Source organism: Dermacentor silvarum, chromosome 3 (genome assembly GCF_013339745.2).
Source record: "Dermacentor silvarum isolate Dsil-2018 chromosome 3, BIME_Dsil_1.4, whole genome shotgun sequence".
Classification (NCBI taxonomy): Eukaryota; Metazoa; Arthropoda; class Arachnida; order Ixodida; family Ixodidae; genus Dermacentor; species Dermacentor silvarum.
In genome coordinates, this window is record NC_051156.1 from 115,288,980 (window position 1) to 115,306,318 (window position 17,339).

Consider the following 17,339-nt stretch of genomic DNA (forward strand, 5'->3'; position numbering starts at 1 on the left):
CTTTTGTCGTCGACTGTACTTCTTTTTCATTTCTTTCGCGCTTGCTTTCGAATAGGTGGGTGGGGTTCATCAGTCCTTCCCGCCTTCCGGCATGGTCTAGTGGCTAGGATACCTGGCTCTCACCCAGGAGGCCCGGGTTCGATTCCCGGTGTCGGAATTATTTTTGAATTGCTGTTGTCGTCGACTGTACTTCTTTTTCATTTCTTTCACGCTTGCTTTCGAATAGGTGGGTGGGGTTCATCAGTCCTTCCCCCTTCCGGCATTGTCTAGTGGCTAGGATACCTGGCTCTCACCCAGGAGGCCCGGGTTCGATTCCCGGTGTCGGAATTATATTTGAATTGCTTTTGTCGTCGACTGTACTTCTTTTTCATTTCTTTCGCGCTTGCTTTCGAATAGGTGGGTGGGGTTCATCAGTCTTTCCCGCCTTCCGCCATGGTCTAGTGGTATTCGGTTTTCTGCCGCGCTAGCGAGCGGACGTGTCGAACATTAGCTCCATAGGAGCGGCTTAAGCGGCCCAGCAGGGCCGCGGTAACAGGAATTTTGGTTCAGAAGACCCGGACTATCAAGTTTTGCTGCCTCAACTACCTACAGGTCGGATTGTTTTAAATACATTGTTTTTACATGCCGATGTGCGTGCCAGGCCGTATCGGGTGGAGCATTTCCGCGACGCACTGGCTAGCTTAGGCCTACTGCCGGATGTTATCGCCCTAGGGGCGTATCAAATGAGCCACGTTTGGGCAGTGACTTTCAAGAGCGATGACGGTGTGAAAAGGCTTGCAAGCGCCAAGGAAGTAAAAGTGAATGAACATCGGTGCATCGTGGTTGATCCAGCCAACCAGGCCGTGCGGCTGAAGCTGCATTGGATGTTGCACAACGTGACGGACGAGGACATACGCACGGCACTTTCACCGTTCGGGAAGGTCACGGACGTCTTCCGGGAGAAATGGCGTGTCCACGGAGTGCAAGATAAAGCATCGTCAACGCGTTCGGTGTCGTTGGTTTTGAAGACGGGTATGACCGTGGAAGACCTGCCTCATCAACTTCGTGTCGCTGGTGAGCAGGCCTTAGTTGTTGTACCAGGCAGAGCGCCACTTTGCCTGAAATGCCGAAACACCGGTCATGTTCGACGTGACTGTCGCGTCCCGAGATGTGCAGTTTGCCGTCGCTACGGCCATGACGAGGCGGAGTGTGTTAAGACCTACGCGTCCGTAACGGGACCGGCGCTTCGGGAGGACGTGGCCGATCTGTTAATGGATGAAGCTGACGTGGATGAGTCTTTCCGCGCGCAATCTCTGCCGGCCGACACAATTGCCAGGCCCACTGAGCAGGCTTACATAGCCTCGAAGGTGGCAACTGTGGTTACTGATCAGAAAACTGCAGTGCAGACAAGTGACGGAAAAGGCAAAGAAGAAACGGCCATAGAACTCGCCACTCCCGGGGCGAGTACAGCAGAGCACGGGCCAGCAACTGCAATGATGGACGTCGCAGACCCGAGTGCCAACTGTGCGGCTACGAAGAGAGCAAGGGACGTAACGAGCACCCAGGAGGATGACTTGGACAACGAGACCCAAGATGAACCGCCGCAGAAAACCCAGGCGAGTCGTCGGGCGTCCATTCGCCCGAAACCGAACATCCCGCCGGACAGACGGACGGCGGCAGAACCACCTACCTAGGACCCGGCGCCTACTTGGGCGCCCGGACTAGCGACGTCAAGAGATGGGTGCCACTTCAGAATTTGCCTACTCTTACACCGTAAAGGTACGCGTGTGGTTAGAGCGGCTTTTCGTTGAGCATTTGTTTATGGAAAGTTTTTTACAAAGTGTTGTGATGGTTTGTTTTCCAGCGGCACCTTGCGATCGGCTTGCATATACAGACTAATGGCGGTGAAATTAGAGACAGCATTGAGAGTGGCCACTTTAAATGTTCGTGGCCTCGGAGCGCGAAGGAGACAGTATCAACTCAGTCGCTTGTGTATGGAGAAGGAACTCGATGTTGTCGCTTTACAAGAAACTAAGGTCGAAACTCAAGAGCAGACCGATCGCATGGTGACGCCTCTCACGGCGCATTACAATGTGTGCGTATGCCATGCTAATGGTACATCAGGCGGGTGCGCGTTGTTTATACGGAAGAGTGCTGGCATTATTGAAGAAAGTGTAACTGTATGTCAAACTGGCCGCATGCTCATTGTCGATTTTTCTTTTTCTGGAGCGTCGTGGCGGCTCATATGCGTTTATGCGCCGAACATTGTGAACGACCGATTGTTGTATTTTGAGTATATAGAGCAGTATCTAAAGTGTGACCGCTACATCATATTTCTTGGTGATTTTAATTGTGTGTGTTCTGCGGAAGATCGAATCAGAGGGGAACATGTTCGTGACAAAAGTGCTCTCTTTTTGAGCTCACTAATTGACGACCACAACTTAGAAGATGTGGGTCAAATTTTCACTGACGGTACGATTCCGCAGTACACGCACATTCAAGGAAACAGCCGAGCAAGGCTGGACAGAGTGTATGTTTCACTAGATTTGATCCCCCTTTGTAACAGTTATAATGTCACACCGCTATCGTTTACGGATCATAGCTTAGTGAGCTTCGCGATGGGGGAAACAGTTAGAAGAACACGATTCAACTGGAACATGTGGAAATTCAGCGAAAAGTTGCTTGATGATGAGCCATTTGTGCGCAGAGTAAAGGAAAAGATATTAGAGTTGATGACAAACAAGCATGACAAATTTATGGCTGCATGGGAAGAATTTAAGGCCCAAGTTAAGTTCATTGCGATCGAAAGAGGAAGCAGTCGCCAGCATGAAGAACTGCAGAAACAAAGAGAGCTGCAAAGACAACTAGAATTTCTTTTGAGCGTACAAAATACGGTTCATGATCAGGTAGCGGAAAATGTAAAGAAAGTAAGACATGAGCTGGAAGTTATTGACGCAGAGCGATACAAAGCTGCAGTTATACGTGCTCGGAGCGAACGGTTATGGATGGGTGAGATGCCAAACAAACGGGCAATGAGCGATGAAAAGCGGCATGCGTCAAGAAGCGAGATTAAGCAGATACGTTTTCAAAACGAGGTGACGTCAGAAGCTGCCTTAATCGAGAGAGCCTTCGTTGAGCATTATCGGGAATTGTACGGCAATGGGGCTCGCTCTGGACTAGGCTTCGACAGCGAATTCATGAGCGAAATGCCAAGGTTGGAAGACGGTGTTAGAGAAAGCCTTGAAACGCCAATAAGTGTACCAGAGATTGAAAGGGCGATAGAGGAGTTGCCGTCAGGAAAGTCGCCAGGGCCAGATGGCCTAGGCGCCAAGTTTTACAAGTCATTCAGTCAAGAGTTTTCCTGTATCTTGCACAGACTACTCTCAGAAGCGTATGAATTTAAAAAAGTGCCACCCTCATTTCGCATGTCACACGTAGTGTTGATTCCTAAAACCGATGACCGGGAAAAGCTTCTTTTAGTAGGTTCATACAGACCGATAAGTCTGACCAACACAGATGACAAAATCTTTATGAAAGTACTGGCTGGACGATTTCAAAGCGTGATTAAGGAGCTTGTAGGGCCACACCAGACGTGTGGCATTAAAGGCCGCACAATTTTCACCAACACCCACATTGCAAGGAATGTGCTAGAATGTTGTGATGACATTGGGGGTCGGGTGGCGATGTTGCAACTCGACCTTGCGAAGGCCTTCGACCGGGTGTCACATGAGGTGCTTTTCTCTATATTGAAGCACTGCAATGTTGGGAACATCATTTTAGAGGGCGTTAAAATGGCTTATGAAGAGTGTTCAACGCAGATTGTAATTAATAAATGCCTTAGTTCAAAGGTGCCAGTCCGCTCGTCTGTACAAGGCTGTCCTTTGTCTCCATTGATTTTTGCCGTATACCTCGAACCTTTTTGTATAGCAGTCATCCATGATGTAAACATACGTGGTTTTAGGCTGCAGGCCGCTGAAGTTAAAATGCTAGCCTATGCAGATGACGTCGCCGTCTTTTGTGAAGACAAGGAAAGCGTTATCGAGGCTGTCCGCCTGGCAAGATCTTTCTGCAAGTACACGGGCGCCCAGATAAACTTCGAAAAAAGTGTTGGGATATGGCATGGAAAGTGGGACGCGATGCCCACTAATTTCGCCGGAATGCAATGGACTACTGTGCCTGCACCCTATCTAGGTGTGCCCCTTGAGCACTATCAAGACTCGACGCAGTTATGGAGCGGACAAACAGAATTGATGAAAGAAAAGATAAAGGGATGGCAAGGCCGGGGATTATCAGTGTTTGCGCGTGCCTCAGCTTGCAATGTTTTTTTGATTGCCAAAGTGTGGTATATACTGCAAGTAATGTTCATGTCTCGCGTCAATGTTCAAAAAGTGCACCGAGTTTTTGCCACCTTTATATGGAACTGCACTTGGGAGCGAACTAGCCGTACAAACCTTTTTCGCAGTGTTCGCAGTGGAGGCCTTGGGCTCTCACACTTGTTCATTAGACAGATTGTATCGCGGTTCTTTTTCCTGCGCGATGAAAGAAATGCTTTTCTCCGCACTGTCATTCAGGCGCGAATGGCAACAGAACTGCCGGAATTTGTTTTAACTACATCCAGTGTTATCAGTAGAAGAGCGACTGGTTATTATCGTGAAGTAGTTGCGTCTTTTCGAATACTCTGTGCACGGTTTTCGTTGGAGTATTTGTGCTCAGTGAGAAAGAAAAAACTGTACGTCGATTTGGTTGACAGCATGCTACCTACCCCACTGTATAGGATGGTTCACTGCGGAGGCCCAGGAAAAGATGTGCTGAAACGAGTCAAAAGGATGCCTGTAAGACCTGTTGCGAAAACTTTTTTTTTCCAGCTACACACAAACACCCTCCCCGTTAAAATATGGCTTGAACAGAAAGGAATATTCGTACCGTGGACAACAAACTGCTTGCTGTGTAGAAAGCCCGAAACAATTGAACATGCCTTCATTGATTGTCGGGACGCAGTATTTCATTGGGATGTCTTGCAGCGCACTCTCAAAAAGAACTCCCCATAACCCCGTATGGAATTCGATTCCTGCCAGTTGAAAGTGATCAAGGAATACCTTTTGATATGTTCATGGTCCTGGGCCTCCACAGTTTGTGGAAGATGAGAATGGGTGTTCGTCATGCTGACGCCAATATACGCTCTACGCGAGAGAACTTCATTGAAAGTGTTTCTTTTATACGAGAAGTGTATCGTGCACAGAGTGAACCCGCAGACTGGGTTAGCATTCTTGATGAGCTGGTGTGCCTCAAGATATTTTAATAAGACAATCCCGCCTGATGTGATGTCGGTGCACTGTATATATGCATTTGTATTTTTTTTTGCTAGTGTCAAAGCAGGCAATAAAGAAAAAAAAATTCCGGCATGGTCTAGTGGCTAGGATACCTGGCTCTCACCCAGGAGGCCCGGGTTCGATTCCCGGTGTCGGAATTATTTTTGAATTGCTGTTGTTGTCGACTGTACTTTTTTGTTTCATTTCTTTCGCGCTTGCTTTCGAATAGGTGGGTGGGGTTCATCAGTCTTTCCCGCCTTCCGGCATGGTCTAGTGGCTAGGATACCTGGCTCTCACCCAGGAGGCCCGGGTTCGATTCCCGGTGTCGGAATTATTTTCGAATTGCTGTTGTCGTCGACTGTACTTTTTTGTTTGATTTCTTTCGCGCTTGCTTTCGAATAGGTGGGTGGGGTTCATCAGTCCTTCCCGCCTTCCGGCATGGTCTAGTGGCTAGGATACCTGGCTCTCACCCAGGAGGCCCGGGTTCGATTCCCGGTGTCGGAATTATTTTTGAATTGCTGTTGTCGTCGACTGTACTTTTTTCATTTCTTTCGCGCTTGCTTTCGAATAGGTGGGTGGGGTTCATCAGTCCTTCCCGCTTTCCGGCATGGTCATTCTGCTTCCGGCCACCGAGCGTGACGGTTCGTAGGATCATGGCCTCTTCAAGGGCAGCGACAGCGGTCACTTTTGGCCGCGGTAACAGGACCAACGACGATGACAATGAATATCCGTTTATTCTGCCTGAACTGCCCCAAGGACGAGTGGCGATTAATACCGTGTTTTTGCACGGTGATGTGCGTGCCAGACCCTACAAGGTCGAGGATTTCAGGGACGCCCGGCTGCCGACAGGCTTTCTGCCTGAGGTGCTATGCATAGGGGCGTACCAGATTAACCACGTCTGGGCGGTGACCCTCAAGGATGCGACCGCCACAAAACGACTGGCGGCCCATAAGGAACTCCAGGTGAAGGGACGACGGTGCGTCATCGTCGACCCACAGGACCAGCAGGTGAAGCTTAGGCTTCACTGGCTTCTGTACGGCGTGGCCGACGAGGACATCCGGACGGCGTTCGCGGCTTTCGGCAAGGTGGAGGAGGTAAGCCGGGAGAGGTGGCGCGTCCAAGGCATAGGGGACAAGACGTCAACCACCAGTACCGTGCTGCTCAAGCTGAAGAGCGGCGTTAAAGTGGAGGACCTTCCACATCAGGTCCGCGTCGGCGGAGAGTTGGCCTTGGTGGTTGTTCCCGGCCGGCCCATGCAGTGCTTGCGTTGCCAGGGCACGGGACACGTCCGCCGTGAATGTAAAGTCCCCTCTGTTCACGGTGCAGACGTTTCGGCCACGTGGACGCTGACTGCGTGAAGTCATACGCCACCGTGACGGGCCCTGCTGCGACTGACGTTGCGGCAGAGCACGTCATGGACGTGATGGAGGCGGAGGACGCTGCGAAAGGAGCCGGAGACCCGGTACCATTACCGACAGGCAGTGCTGCGTTGGACGTAAATGCAGACATCAGGGTGGCTAAGGCCGCTGCGAAGCCGAGTACGTCGGCACAAGTCGCGAATGCAGAGGAGCAGACGACGGGGGGCGTTAGTGAAGACGCACCCTTTGACGACACGGCGGCAATGGAACAAGACGAGGGCGTCAACGACGGTGACCGGACTACGACTCCCGCTCCAGTCAAGCGACCCCACGACGAGACAAAGGACCGAGAGGAGGGTGCAACGAGTTCCAGCGAGGGGCCGCCGACAAAGACGCCTCTTGGGAGGCGATTAGGCTTCAAGCCAAAGCCCAACATCCCGCCGGAGAGAATGCCTGGCGACAAAGCGCCTCCCACGAACAACGCCGGCAAGCCGGAAGGTCCCGGAGGCGACTAGCCCTCGGCTAGCCGCCTCCGGGCCATGCTCCATGCTCCGGGCCAAGCACCATGCTCCGGGCCTACCTCATTCTTTAGTACAGCATGGCACATGACCCGTCTCTCAGTATTGCCACACTAAACGTGTGAGGCTTGGCGGCTAGCCGTAGGCAAAGTCAAGTCCTACGGTTGGTCACTGAGCATGACATAGACGTTTTAGCTGTCCAGGAGACCAAGGTAGACGGGGAGGAGGAGACCGGGAACATGGTGCGGCGTTACACGTCTAGATATTATGCGGTCGTGAGCCACGCGGTAGGGACGTCCGCTGGATGTGTCCTGTTGGTTAAGAAGTTACGAGACCTGGTTGTTCAAAGTGTGTTTTCATGTCAGTCAGGAAGGATTATTATTTGCGATTTTGTTTATTGTGAAGTTGAATTCCGAGTTATATGCATATATGCGCCGAATGGTGTAGAAGAACGTGCATTATTTTTTTCGAATCTTTTTCAGTATATTAGCAGTGAAAAGTGCATGCTTTTGTTGGGGGATTTCAACTGTATTTTGAGTGCTCGGGATAGATCGAATAATGCTGGTATCCGCGATAAAAGCAGTCATATATTGTCTAGGCTGATTAGTGAAAGTGAACTAGACGATGTATGTGATGGTCTGGAGGGGGAGCGGGAAGTGATGTATACGCGATTTCAAGGCAGTAGCCATGCGCGGTTAGACCGCTTGTACAGGCGCTCCCAGAATAATTCGGAACAACGAGCACGCAGCCGCTCGCCGGCGGAGCGCACCGGCGGATAAATGCACGCAAGGTGTGCGCATGCGCGGCCTCCCTAGCGAGCTAGTTTCGCTCCCTAGTGCATCTCGATTGGCGTTGTCTTGCACCAAATGGGTAGCGCTAGGTGCCCTTTAGCATTATGACAAGATGGGCTGGACGGACCAGGCCCTGTATCGTACTGCGCACCTCAATTCGATTCCTTGCGGCGTGTTCTCGTCATTATCTGCATTCATTCTGGGATATTACTTGAGGTTGAAGCGGCAAGGGCACAAGGTCATCCCTGCCTTCTTTTCAACCATGTCTGTCTGTTCTACGAAGTATTAGTTCCAACTTAGTTATCTTTCAATCCATGGTACTACTAGCTCGGTAATAAGAGTTCAATTTGGACTATTACACGACCGCTCCCTTACAGGTGTGTCGGTGATGGCGGTAATAAAACAGTTCACGAAATTAAATAACGCGCCATGTTCGTCAAGTCCAATTTCATGCAGACGAAGTGACTGCATGAGTACTATAATCGTAATTGTTCGGGATTAACGCCCCAAAACCACGAAATTGAGAGATGCCGTAGTGAAGGGCTACGGAAATTTGGACCACCTGGGCTCATTGACGTGCACCTAAATCTAAGCACACGGCCCTCGGGCATTTTCGCCTCCATCGAAAAGATGCTACCTTAAGCTCTACACGACACCACTATCTTTGATTTGCGCATCACATTAGGACGTCTGCGCATATTTGTGCACCAATCAATTACGGAATCTGGCTGTTTGGTAGCGAGTATTCTTACATTTTGATCCCATGTCTTTATTTGTTGGCGCAGACAGCTATTTTCTTTTGCTCGGCGGTAGACTACAATTTGCTCGGCGGTAGACTACAACACTAAGAAAGAGAGGCTGTGCGAGTGGAATGTAAAATAAACAGAATTAAATATCAGGAAGAACGTTGGGTTTATTTTCCCATAAAAAACAAAAGAATCGATTGTTATTCTCAGCTTTAATATCGCGTGAATGCGCCGTCCACGCGAACTGCAGCTTGTAGCCGGCGTGGCATGGACTCGTAGAGCGCTTCTACGAAGTCCTTCTTCTCACTAAGGCGCTTCCACTCTCGGGTTATGGCGAGCCAGAGCTCGTCAGCACTGGCACTTCCCAGATTCATGCGGGACAAACTTTCCTTCATTGCGCCCCACACATTCTCTATCGGATTCAAGTCTGCACCTTTCGGAGGCCAGTCAAGGACACAAACGGCACGCTCTTGAAGCAGATTTTGCACAGCTCTGGCGGTGTGCACCGGGCTCCGGTCATGCTGGAAGAAGTAGCAGCCATCTTTAAATGGCCCGTCCAGAGCGTATGGCACCAGGTGGTAGTCCAGAATTTCACAGTAGGCGTCAGCGGTGAACGATGGCGACAGCCGGACTAGCAGACCGAGGCCCTCTTTGCTGATTGCTCCCCACACGTTGACAGCACAGCGGCCGCTACTGTAGGTCTCAGAAACATACCCGGGTTCGTACCTACACAATGAGAAAAAATTAATATTGGTCTTTCTACATGAAACCGTTTTGCGCGCCGGAAGATTTGGTGTGGCAAAGATAAAAAAGAAAATAAAATACCTGCAGTTGTATGGTCTCCATACGCGGCGCTCTTGATCCCACCGCGACGTAAATGTCGATTCATCCGAGAATATCACTTGCGTCCATTCTTCTCTAGTCCAGTGCTCATATGCCCTGGCAAATTGGAGGCGTTGGGCTTTTTGTCGATCTGTCAGGTGTGGCTTTTGCGCCGCGACAAATCCACGAAGACCAGCTTCTCGCATGCGCCTTCTGATTGTCTCCTCACTGGCTTGCAGGTTCAGTGCTGCCTTAATCTGGCCGGCGCTCTGAAAAGGATCGGCGACTGCTGCAGCAACAATGAGAAGGTCGCATTCTTCCGACGTGCATCTGTGTCTTCCGGATCGTGGTGCATCTGATAGTCGGCCGTCTTCATCCCTGTATGCCTGTATAATGCGGTTGACCGCGCTTAAAGACTTCCCTGTGAGGTGGCATATCTCGCGCTGAGATTTCTCTTGTAACCAGAGCTCAATTATTCTTCTCCGCACATCGATCGGTACTCTTTTCGGCATGCTGCCTCGATAGGAAAAAGGTGAACTTCGTGTCACTGGCATGGTTCAAATATATTCGTATCTCTTTATCAATCTGGCCACCGATATGCTCACGGTTTCGTCAGATGAAACCACCGTCCTTTGCGAGCGTTAGTCACAGTCGCCTACCGGAAATAATCTGATCATATGATAAATAGGAAGCAAAGTAGCAAAAGAATAAAGTCATCCAAGCACACGAACACGCACGCACGACGGCTTCTGCTCCAACGAACGTGCATCCGCACACGCGGCTTGTCACAGACACCACCCACCCAGCGCCCCTTATCAAAACGCTAAGGGACACATAGGGCACCGTTTTGTAGCAACACAACGCGAATCTAGGTGCAATACGGAGCAACGTTTGCTTGCTAGGGAGACCGCGCACGCGCAGACCATGGTACTACTTTTCTGCGCGCATACTCCGCCGGCGCGCTGCTGCGTGTCCGGCGTTCCGAATTATTCTGAGAGCGCCTGTACATGTCACAGGACATGATTCCAAAGTGCCACAGTTATTATGTTGCACCTGTGTCGTTCTCCGATCACAGCTTGGTGATGTGTACCATAGGAATGAAGAAGAAGAGTCAATCTTTCAACTGGGACCTATGGAAAATGAATGCCTTACTACTAAAAGACGCGCTATTTCTAGACGCAATTCATGAGGCCGTTATGGAATTAAGCGATGAATGTATTGAAACAATAGCAGAGAAATGGGAATGGTTCAAACAGAAGGTAAAAATGAAAGCAATAGAAAGATCGAGCTGCTTAAAGTGTGAGAGGGAAATGAAAGAACGAGACTTACGAAAGATACTTAATCAGCTGACAGCGCTGGAGTGGGAAGAGCCAGGGGCGTATAAGGAAGATATGCGAACCATCAAAGAAAAAATCGAACAGTTGGACAAAGAACGCTATCAAGGTGCGATTGTGCGCGCAAGAGCAAACGCATTAGTAGCGGGGGAGACGCCCACCAAAAGAGCGCTTGGACTTGAAAAAGCTCATGGTCGACGTAATCATGTCGATAAAATCTCGTGGAATGGCACACTCGTCGACGATAATAAGAGCATAGGCCGAGCGTTTTTAGAGTATTACCAGTCACTGTTTGCATATCAAGAAGCCAATGTAGATGAGTTCAAAAGGGTCTTTCTCAGTCGCATGCCGCGATTGAGTGACGACACGAAGGACCTATTAGAAGGCAATATAAGAGAACACGAAGTCGAAAAAGCAATAAATGATTTGAACAATGGCAAATCACCCGGACCTGACGGTCTGAGCGCGTGTTTTTATAAAGCCTTCAAGAAAGAACTGTCGCCCCTGCTAACAGACCTGTTTAACGCAGCGTATGTGAACAAAGCTTTGCCGCCTTCTTTTGGTAAAGCGCATACCATCTTTATACCTAAGAGTGACAAAGCGGAGAAACTTAGGCTCGTGACATCTTATAGGCCGATATCTTTAACCAATGTCGACTATAAGATTTTCATGAAGGTTTTGGCAGCCAGACTTCAAAGCGTCATCAAAGAAATAGTCGCAGACCACCAAACGTGTGGGATCAAAGGGAGGTCAATTTTTACGAATATTCACACGATGCGGTGCGTGCTCGAGTGCTGTGACATCACTTACGATGGCGTCGCAGTGCTCCAGCTTGACCTAGAGAAAGCGTTTGACTGTGTGTCTCATGATATTTTGTTTGCCATTCTGGATCACGTTAATGTAGGTGCCATCATCACTGAGGGAATGGCATTGGCGTATCAGAACTGCACAACACGCTTAATTGTGAATAAATCATTGGGGGCCCCCATTAACGTCATGCGTTCTGTGCGTCAAGGCTGCCCCCTCAGTCCTCTTTTGTTTGCAGTTTACATTGAAACGATGTGTTTGACGATAACTGAGAATCATCAAATACGCGGTTACAGCTTGGCAGCCACAGAAGTCAAGCTCCTAGCATATGCCGATGATATCGCCGTGTGTTGTACAAACAGAGAAAGCGTAACGGAAACAATACGCGTGGTGAAACAGTTTTGTGATGTAACGGGCAGTAAAGTGAACTGGGATAAGTCCCTCGGTTTGTGGCACGGAGAGTGGTCCTCGGCCCCGGACAACTTTGCGAATGTGAGCTGGGTGAAAACCCTTACCAAGTATCTCGGTGTTCCCTTGGACAGCTACAAACAGAGCGAGGAATACTGGACGAACCAATTAAAAGAAACAAGAGAAAAAGCAGACAGGTGGAAAGGCATCAACCTGTCCATTTTCGCAAGGGCAACTGTATGTAATTTATTTTCCATTACGAAATTGTGGTACGTCATGCAGACGTTATTTTGTTCAAGGGCAAATGTGCAAAGGTTGCACAGAGTGTTCGCCGTTTTTATCTGGGACTCTAACTGGGAAAGATGTAGCCGAACAAATCTGTTCAGGCGGGTGAAGGAAGGGGGCCTGGGCTTGGCGCATCTTTTTGTACGACAGCTTGTCAGTAGATTTTTGTTTTTTCGAGATGTGCGTGATCCTTTTCTGCGTACGGTATTACAGCTCAGGTTCAGAGACGCCTTGCCGGCACTCATTGTTAGTACCAATAGTATGCCAGGGGCGATTCGCGGCTATCTTAAAGAAGTAGTAGATAGTGTGCGCTTTCTTTCTGTGCGTTTTTCTTTCGATCATTTATCCGGCGTGAAAAGAAAGACATTATATAAAGATGTATGCGATGTTGTATTTCCAGTGCCATTGTACAGAGCGATATACAGTGGAGGACCAGGACAGGATGTCCTTAAACGGGTGAAAGGAATGGAGGTACCTACTGGGGTAAAAACATTCTTTTTTAAGCTACACGCAGGAACACTGTCTGTGAAAACATTCATGGAAAACGTGGCTTCCTTGTACCATGGGGCTCACACTGCTTGATTTGCAAGCAATCTGAAACCGTAGATCATGTGTTCTTGCATTGCTGGGAAGGTGTCTACTTCTGGGACATCCTAAAACGGACAATCAAGAAGGAGTTTCCGTTGAATCCACATGGGATCAGGTATCTAGCGATAAAGAATGAGGACGGAGTTCCATACGACTTAATAATGCTCCATGGCCTCCACTGTTTATGGCGGGCACGGATGGCTGGGTACCATTGCGACCCAGACGCTAGGCCGGCTCGTATCTATTTTCGAGACAGTATGTCTCGCTTTATTGAAATAAAGAAAACACAAGATTGTGTTCCCGATTGGCTGTCGAGGCTAGCAACTCTGACGGCATTAAGAGTTTTAGTTCGACAACGCCAGTCCATGTTGGACTGCTGGCTTTCATGTTTTTCATTATGTTTTGTAGTTATTTTTGTGATATTGTTCTGTAGTTTGTGCTCTGTACATTGTCAAAGACCGGCAATAAAAAAAAAAAATTCCGGCATGGTCTAGTGGCTAGGATACCTGGCTCTCACCCAGGAGGCCCGGGTTCGATTCCCGGTGTCGGAATTATTTTCGAATTGCTGTTGTCGTCGACTGTACTTTTTTGTTTCATTTCTTTCGCGCTTGCTTTCGAATAGGTGAGAGGGGTTCATCAGTCCTTCCGGCATGGTCTAGTGGCTAGGATACCTGGCTCTCACCCAGGAGGCCCGGGTTCAATTTCCGGTGTCGGAATTATTTTCGAATTGCTGTTGTCGTCGACTGTACTTTTTTGTTTCATTTCTTTCGCGCTTGCTTTCGAATAGGTGAGAGACGTTCATCAGTCCTTCCCGCCTTCCGGCATGGTCTAGTGGCTAGGATACCTGGCTCTCACCCAGGAGGCCCGGGTTCAATTTCCGGTGTCGGAATTATTTTCGAATTGCTGTTGTCGTCGACTGTACTTTTTTGTTTCATTTCTTTCGCGCTTGCTTTCGAATAGGTGAGAGACGTTCATCAGTCCTTCCCGCCTTCCGGCATGGTCTAGTGGCTAGGATACCTGGCTCTCACCCAGGAGGCCCGGGTTCGATTCCCGGTGTCGGAATTATTTTCGAATTGCTGTTGTCGTCGACTGTAGTTTTTTGTTTCATTTCTTTCGCGCTTGCTTTCGAATAGGTGAGAGAGGTTCATCAGTCCTTCCCGCCTTCCGGCATGGTCTAGTGGCTAGGATACCTGGCTCTCACCCAGGAGGCCCGGGTTCGATTCCCGGTGTCGGAATTATTTTCGAATTGCTGTTGTCGTCGACTGTACTTTTTTGTTTCATTTCTTTCGCCCTTGCTTTCGAATAGGTGAGAGAGGTTCATCAGTCCTTCCCGCCTTCCGGCATGGTCTAGTGGCTAGGATACCTGGCTCTCACCCAGGAGGCCCGGGTTCGATTCCCGGTGTCGGAATTATTTTCGAATTGCTGTTGTCGTCGACTGTACTTTTTTGTTTCATTTCTTTCGCGCTTGCTTTCGAATAGGTGAGAGAGGTTCATCAGTCCTTCCCGCCTTCCGGCATGGTCTAGTGGCTAGGATACCTGGCTCTCACCCAGGAGGCCCGGGTTCAATTTCCGGTGTCGGAATTATTTTCGAATTGCTGTTGTCGTCGACTGTACTTTTTTGTTTCATTTCTTTCGCGCTTGCTTTCGAATAGGTGAGAGACGTTCATCAGTCCTTCCCGCCTTCCGGCATGGTCTAGTGGCTAGGATACCTGGCTCTCACCCAGGAGGCCCGGGTTCGATTCCCGGTGTCGGAATTATTTTCGAATTGCTGTTGTCGTCGACTGTAGTTTTTTGTTTCATTTCTTTCGCGCTTGCTTTCGAATAGGTGAGAGAGGTTCATCAGTCCTTCCCGCCTTCCGGCATGGTCTAGTGGCTAGGATACCTGGCTCTCACCCAGGAGGCCCGGGTTCGATTCCCGGTGTCGGAATTATTTTCGAATTGCTGTTGTCGTCGACTGTACTTTTTTGTTTCATTTCTTTCGCGCTTGCTTTCGAATAGGTGAGAGGGGTTCATCAGTCCTTCCCGCCTTCCGGCATTGTCTAGTGGCTAGGATACCTGGCTCTCACCCAGGAGGCCCGGGTTCGATTCCCGGTGTCGGAATTATTTTCGAATTGCTGTTGTCGTCGACTGTACTTTTTTGTTTCATTTCTTTCGCGCTTGCTTTCGAATAGGTGAGAGGGGTTCATCAGTCCTTCCCGCCTTCCGGCATTGTCTAGTGGCTAGGATACCTGGCTCTCACCCAGGAGGCCCGGGTTCGATTCCCGGTGTCGGAATTGCTTTTGTCGTCGACTGTACCTTTTTCATTTCTTTCGCGCTTGCTTTCGAATAGGTGAGAGGGGTTCATCTCGGTGTGCCACTTGAGTCCTACAAGAATAATAATGACTACTGGCAGCAACAAGCAGATCTCTTACGTGAAAAGGCGAATGCTTGGAGGGCTAATTATCTCTCCATGTTTGCGAGGGCTACCGTCTGTAACACGTTTTTTGTGGCCAAACTGTGGTATGTGATGCAAGTTAGGTATTGTTCTAGAGTAAATGTTCAGAAATTGCATACGGTTTTTGCGATCTTTGTGTGGGGATCTACCTGGGAAAGGTGCAGTCGCACAAATTTGTTTAGGAGAGTAAAGTGTGGGGGGCTTGGACTGGCACATCTCTTTCTCAAACAGTTAGTGAACAGGTTTTTCTTTTTTCGCGAGGTAAGGGACCCATTCCTGCAAACTATGTGCCAGTCAAGATTAGGGCGACTGTTACCCGACTACGTTATAAGCACCCATGTCTTGAGTGGTTCGGTACAAGGTTACCTTAAGGAAGTAGTAGCAAGTGTGCGATTTCTATGCGTTCGTTTTTCTAATGATTATTTGTATTTTGTTACAAAGAGAAAAATGTATAAAGACATATGTGACATAGTGTTGCCGATTCCCTTGTACAGAGCCATATACAGTGCAAGCCAAGGTCAGAACGTCCTGAAAAGAGTTATAAGAATGCAAGCAGCGCCAAGCGTGAAATCTTTCTTTTTCAAACTGCATGCCGGGACGCTTCCAGTAAGAACTTTCCTGGAGGAGCGTGGATTTTATATGCCCTGGGGTTCTCACTGTTTTATTTGCAAACAACCGGAAACCATCGATCACGTTTTTCTTCACTGTTCGGAGGGGGTCTTTTTTTTGGGATGTGTTGCAGCGGACAATGAAAAAAGAATTCCCGCTAGATACGCACGGCATCAGGTACCTTGCAATAGACAACGAAGAAGGAGTACCTTTTGATCTGATTATGTTGACTGGCCTGCACAGTATATGGCGCTCACGAATGGCTGGCTTCTACTGTGAACCAGATAGAAGACCGGAAAGGCTGTACTTTCGAGAGAGCATTGCTCGTCTAATAGAAGTGGAAAAAACAAAAGAATGCGTTTCCCCCTGGATTGCCAGCGTGGAACCCTTGGCTACACTAAAAGAATTTTAAATGACATCGCCGGTCACCACGTGACCGACGGCATTATGTGCATTACGATAACAACATTTCTTTTAACCTAGTTTTGACGTCTCATTTGTGATGTGTGCTACGTTTTGTGTTGTTGAAAAACCGGTAATAAAGAAAAAAAAGAGAGGGGTTCATCAGTCGTTCCCGCCTTCCGGCATGGTCTAGTGGCTAGGATGCCTGGCTCTCACCCAGGAGGCGCGGGTTCGATTCCCGGTGTCGGAATTATTTGTGAATTGCTGTTGTCGTCGACTGTACTTTTTTTCATTTCTTTCGCGCTTGCTTTCGATTAAGTGGGAGGGGTTCATCTGTCTTTCACGTCTTCCGGCATGGTGTAGTGGCTAGGATACCTGGCTCTCACCCAGGAGACCCGGGCTCGATTCCCGGTGTCGGAAATATTTGAGCTAGTTGGTATGGATTCATGGTGAAAGGAGGTAAGGCTGCATACACAAGAGAAGATGACCTTCTCGCACTAAAATCTTCTCTTGTTTGGTGTGACCTTCTTTCACGTTGAGCTTCAGCAATGCTTTTGTGGGTGCCTCACGCGTAATTACAGCCTTTGAGAGGGCGTTCTGTCGACGGCCAGGGAGCTTCAGAGGGCATTGTCGACGCCCCCTGAGCTCTTTGGAAATGTCTCGTGGACACCTCTCACGCGCCCCTGCCATGGACACTACACGCGTTCTCGACCACCGACCGACGCGGCGTGCAAGATAGCAGCAGCAGCAGTGAAATAGTCGAAGGCGGATGCAATGTGAAAGAGAAGCTTCACTTTGAAAAGCAGCACTTCTGGGGTCTCTAAGAGCAAGGTCGAGTGACATAGTCACGTTAAGGCAACCGAGACGAAACATGTGCCGGTGAGCTACTCCCGAAGACGGCACTCGTCAGAGGAACGACTTCACTGAAAGGGAACCCAACGTGCCACTC

The 17,339-nt window shown here is 49.2% G+C and overlaps 17 non-coding genes across 17 annotated transcripts; all 17 read left to right on the top strand.

The window, feature by feature from the left end:
* The first annotated feature begins 85 nt into the window (after positions 1-85).
* On the top strand, positions 86-157 carry Trnae-cuc (transfer RNA glutamic acid (anticodon CUC)). The gene has a single exon. It is a non-coding gene; the product is annotated as a tRNA-Glu (tRNA).
* A 98-nt stretch (positions 158-255) lies between these two features.
* Positions 256-327, top strand: Trnae-cuc (transfer RNA glutamic acid (anticodon CUC)). Its single transcript has one exon. It is a non-coding gene; the product is annotated as a tRNA-Glu (tRNA).
* Positions 328-5,374: 5,047 nt separating this feature from the next.
* Positions 5,375-5,446, top strand: Trnae-cuc (transfer RNA glutamic acid (anticodon CUC)). Its single transcript has one exon. It is a non-coding gene; the product is annotated as a tRNA-Glu (tRNA).
* Positions 5,447-5,547: 101 nt separating this feature from the next.
* Trnae-cuc (transfer RNA glutamic acid (anticodon CUC)) lies at positions 5,548-5,619 on the top strand. The gene has a single exon. It is a non-coding gene; the product is annotated as a tRNA-Glu (tRNA).
* A 101-nt stretch (positions 5,620-5,720) lies between these two features.
* Positions 5,721-5,792, top strand: Trnae-cuc (transfer RNA glutamic acid (anticodon CUC)). Its single transcript has one exon. It is a non-coding gene; the product is annotated as a tRNA-Glu (tRNA).
* A 7,632-nt stretch (positions 5,793-13,424) lies between these two features.
* Trnae-cuc (transfer RNA glutamic acid (anticodon CUC)) lies at positions 13,425-13,496 on the top strand. The gene has a single exon. It is a non-coding gene; the product is annotated as a tRNA-Glu (tRNA).
* A 93-nt stretch (positions 13,497-13,589) lies between these two features.
* Trnae-cuc (transfer RNA glutamic acid (anticodon CUC)) lies at positions 13,590-13,661 on the top strand. Its single transcript has one exon. It is a non-coding gene; the product is annotated as a tRNA-Glu (tRNA).
* Positions 13,662-13,762: 101 nt separating this feature from the next.
* Positions 13,763-13,834, top strand: Trnae-cuc (transfer RNA glutamic acid (anticodon CUC)). Its single transcript has one exon. It is a non-coding gene; the product is annotated as a tRNA-Glu (tRNA).
* A 101-nt stretch (positions 13,835-13,935) lies between these two features.
* Positions 13,936-14,007, top strand: Trnae-cuc (transfer RNA glutamic acid (anticodon CUC)). The gene has a single exon. It is a non-coding gene; the product is annotated as a tRNA-Glu (tRNA).
* A 101-nt stretch (positions 14,008-14,108) lies between these two features.
* On the top strand, positions 14,109-14,180 carry Trnae-cuc (transfer RNA glutamic acid (anticodon CUC)). The gene has a single exon. It is a non-coding gene; the product is annotated as a tRNA-Glu (tRNA).
* Positions 14,181-14,281: 101 nt separating this feature from the next.
* Positions 14,282-14,353, top strand: Trnae-cuc (transfer RNA glutamic acid (anticodon CUC)). Its single transcript has one exon. It is a non-coding gene; the product is annotated as a tRNA-Glu (tRNA).
* Positions 14,354-14,454: 101 nt separating this feature from the next.
* Positions 14,455-14,526, top strand: Trnae-cuc (transfer RNA glutamic acid (anticodon CUC)). The gene has a single exon. It is a non-coding gene; the product is annotated as a tRNA-Glu (tRNA).
* Positions 14,527-14,627: 101 nt separating this feature from the next.
* On the top strand, positions 14,628-14,699 carry Trnae-cuc (transfer RNA glutamic acid (anticodon CUC)). Its single transcript has one exon. It is a non-coding gene; the product is annotated as a tRNA-Glu (tRNA).
* A 101-nt stretch (positions 14,700-14,800) lies between these two features.
* On the top strand, positions 14,801-14,872 carry Trnae-cuc (transfer RNA glutamic acid (anticodon CUC)). Its single transcript has one exon. It is a non-coding gene; the product is annotated as a tRNA-Glu (tRNA).
* Positions 14,873-14,973: 101 nt separating this feature from the next.
* Positions 14,974-15,045, top strand: Trnae-cuc (transfer RNA glutamic acid (anticodon CUC)). Its single transcript has one exon. It is a non-coding gene; the product is annotated as a tRNA-Glu (tRNA).
* A 101-nt stretch (positions 15,046-15,146) lies between these two features.
* Trnae-cuc (transfer RNA glutamic acid (anticodon CUC)) lies at positions 15,147-15,218 on the top strand. Its single transcript has one exon. It is a non-coding gene; the product is annotated as a tRNA-Glu (tRNA).
* Positions 15,219-16,568: 1,350 nt separating this feature from the next.
* Trnae-cuc (transfer RNA glutamic acid (anticodon CUC)) lies at positions 16,569-16,640 on the top strand. The gene has a single exon. It is a non-coding gene; the product is annotated as a tRNA-Glu (tRNA).
* The last annotated feature ends 699 nt before the right edge of the window (positions 16,641-17,339 follow it).